The following is a 3,874-nucleotide window of genomic DNA, read 5'->3' on the forward strand; positions in this document are numbered from 1 at the left end:
GAGAGAGGAAGCCTGATGGAGCGAGGTCACAGAGAGCCGAGGGTGGGGGACAGAGAGCGGGTCAGGCACGGTGTTGACCTTGGCGAGAAGGAGGAGAACATCTTCAGAGGGAGGGTCAGGGTGGTGGAGACACGTGGAGAGGGGCTTCTGGGGCTGAGGAGGACAAGCCAGGAGACAGAGGACTCTAGACTCTGACTCGTGGCTGTAACAGCCACATGCGAGCACCAAGCTGGAGAGGAGGCAGGTGAAGCAGCAGAAGATAAAGAGAAGGGGGAGAGGTTCATGTCAAAATTAATGCCCTAACCATTTTGGCTCAGTAGATAGAGCATCGGCCTGCGGACTGAAAGGTCCCAGGTTCGATTCCGGCCAAGGGCATGTACCTGGGTTGTGGGCACATCCCCAGTAGGAGGTGTGCAGGTGGCAGCTGATCGATGTTTCTCTCTCATTGATGTTTCTAACTCTCTATCCCTCTCCTTCTGCTCTGTGAAAAATCAATAAAATATATTTAAAAATAATTAAGGTGAAAATCTGGCTCAGTGGTTGGTATTAAAAAATGACAATGAAAGCAGTTATGCTCGACAAACAGCAATGCAGGCTCTTAAGCAAGCCAAGCCCGTGGTGGCTGCTTGGCTGCAAGACTACACATGAGCAGCAGGGCCAGGGCGCTGAAGAACGCACCAACGGCTGAAAAACATAAAGCCGCCTCAGGCCTTTCTTGGGAAACAGGACTTTAGCTAAAATGACCCTGCAACTAAGCAAGGAGCCACTCACCCGGGCCAATGAGTTCCCGCGAGTCAGAACTTGACACTCACGCTTCTGGATCGTCAGGCGTGCAGCGTGCCTCGTGCAGAAGTGGGAGCCACATGTACGCCCAGCTGGTTGTGAAAAAAATTCCTCACATGTGAGCTGAGATGCTCGAAGGAAGTGATTCATTCAGGGACAGAACAGCTTTAATGGAAAAGAACAGCTTGTCCCACCCAGAGACAGCCACTGGGCACATGTGTATGCAGCTGGCATTTGGAATGACTTGTCCAAAGTGCTGGAGGTAAAACGGGAAGGAGCTAAAACTGGGAAATAAAGATCTGAGCGGACAGTAACAACTGAACACCGTCACCAGCAGGGTTAAGTGATGAATCAAGAGGAGACACCACACTCTTAGCCTGTGAATTTCCCCTCCATTTCTTTGTGTCCTTTACCTGCACAACAGCTCTCAGGTTCCATATTCCTCCAGAATATGAGGTTCAATTATAGATGTGAAGTGTACTTGTAACAAAAATCTCCTTCAGTGGGCTTCTGGTTAATACATTTTGGATATCCAAAGGATGAAAGAGGACGTATTTGTTAATGATAACAAGAGAGAGAAGAATGTGCTGAGTCTAGGGAAGAAGAAGAAAGAAGAAGAAGAAAAAGAAGAAGGAGAAGAGGAAGAAAAAGAATAAGAATAAGAATAAGAAGAAGAAGAAGAAGAAGAAGAAGAAGAAGAAGAAGAGGTCCCTCTCCCTCTCTGAAATCAATAAAAACATATTTTAAAAAGATACCTGCCTGGGCCCCACCCTGGACCCACTGAATCAGACCCCTGGAATGCACGCTCCCGCTGAACACCTTAGGAAGACCCACCCCAAGATGTTCTCTCTGTTCTTGCCCAGAGCAGGACATTCCCTCTGTGCTCAGACTCACCCTGGGGAGCTCACTGATCCCGAGAGGTGCCTTTTCACATGACATTAAGCCCACAAATGGGCTCAGGTCCCTGGGTAAGCAGGACCCTCGCCTCTCTTTGAAAGTCTCCCTATTTATTTATGGAATGTATTTCCCCTTATGAAGCACAAAGCTTTGTTGAGGGGCGTGTACCAGAGCAGTGGGTTGCTGGCTCCTGTGTGGAGTTTATTGTGGTGCCAGAAACTTCCCCCATACAGGAAAGATGAACAGGCCTTTGTGTTCTGAGTTCTGGATCCCCTTGTCTGGGATGGGGAAGGGGCCAGCGTTGTGTTATTTCGCACTTTAGAATGGAAACATTAATTGAAATGTAAGGAGGAGCTGAGAGAGGAGGGGATGGGAAGTGAGTTTTGAGGGGAAGGAGGGAATGGCCAGGTTCCAATGGCAGAGAAAGGGTGACAGATCTTGAGTAGAGGATTCTGTGTGCCTCTCATTACCCAGCACCCAAGTTGGGCCACACCTGGAGTGAAGTGAGTGAAGGAGGTGAGGGAGACCTGGAGTGAGCACTGAGAACCGGGGAGCCCTGGGCCTGGCTGGCCGGGCAGATGTGGAGGTTCTCAGAGGAGCCTGCAAGGGAAGCCAGGGCCCGGCCATGAGCAGGGAGATGGGATGATGACTGGGATGCACCCATGGCCCTGGCCCCTATGCCTGGAAACTGTAGAATTCTTCACGACCCCAAAGGAGGCCCTGGGGCCGGGTGGCTAGGGACTGGGTCAGATTGAATTTTCTTTGGAGACACTAAGAACTCTGGTTGGTCCTATGCTCTCAGGTAGGGGAGTGATTCCCACCATGCACCGAGACTTGTTGGTAGACACTGAGGAAGGGAGTGTCCACCTAGTGGCTTTAAGGGAGGGGATGGGGCTGTGTGGAGAAAGAGAACACATGGAAAGAGACAGCAGAGCTGAGGGTGTGATGGGGGAAGGCCAGCAGAGGAGCTCCTAGAAGCAGATGATAAGAAGGGTTTTGGGGAACAGAAATCTCTGGGCTTTCTGGGGGTGAGGATGGGAATTCCCCTCTGCCTCCCGCGGACACCCTCAGTGAGGCTCACTTGTTCCCGACTGCTGTGGTGTGGGTGGCTTCTCCTGCCCCTGCTTCCTCATTGGAAATGTTTTCGGAGTAACTCTGGGTCATTGTTACAAAAGATGATACCTGTACTGAAAAGTTGTGCTTCCTCTTACTCCTGACCCCTCAAGTTCCTCTCTCCACATGCAACCATGGTTCCCTGGTTCTTACTTATGGAGATGGTTGCTTATGTATTTTTTTCCTAAACAGTAGAATATCTGCCCACTGTCCTGCCCTCGCCTGCTCAGGTAACAATTGGCCTAGGGCCGTGGTCTGCAATCCGAGGCTCTCGAGCCACTTGCGGCTCCATCTCCTTGCGGCCCTGCTGCTGTTTGGCCGGCTGAGCGGTGCACCTCACCTTTAATCCCACCCGAGCTCTGTGCTGTGTGCCCTGTTCCATGAGAGCGGCGCTGGTTTCCTGTCATGTCCCCGTGCTCCTCACCCACGCAAGGGCAGAAACGTTCAAGCGTGGGTGTTGGCTTCTTCGTCCAGGACTGGGTCGATGTTCAGGGATTATGAAACCAAGCTCATCATTTCCTCGTGACCTGAAAAGCAAATGCAAATTTCTTTGGGAGGAATGCATGAGTGGCTGATGTCTAGATTTCTGCTGAGTTTCCTAATAGTTGAGTACCATTAAGAAACTCAGGCTGAAACCGGTTTGGCTCAGTGGATAGAGCGTCAGCCTGCGGACTGAAAGGTCCCCGGTTCGATTCTGGACAAGGGCATATACTTGGGTTGCGGGCACATCCCCAGTAGGGGGGGTGCAGGAGGCAGCTGATCGATGTTTCTCTCTCATCGATGTTTCTAACTCTCCAGCTCTCTCCCTTCCTCTCTGTAAAAAATCAATAAAATATATTAAAAAAAAAAAAAGAAACTCAGCAGTAGGGCGATGCCACCTGATAGCAACTTGATGGAGTACAGGACCTCATTCTGATACACAGCAACACACCTGGCTGTTGTTACTCACCTTTGATAATGCCCTCCCTTGTACAAGAATAAATTGGTTAGGAAGGAAGGCTTATGTAAAAGAAAGGAGAAAGAGAATTACATAGTTCCTATCTTTGTTTCTTCCTTCCCCAGTGGAGCTCTGTAGTGACAG

This window comes from Myotis davidii, unplaced genomic scaffold, assembly GCF_000327345.1.
Source record: "Myotis davidii unplaced genomic scaffold, ASM32734v1 scaffold44, whole genome shotgun sequence".
Classification (NCBI taxonomy): domain Eukaryota; kingdom Metazoa; phylum Chordata; class Mammalia; order Chiroptera; family Vespertilionidae; genus Myotis; species Myotis davidii.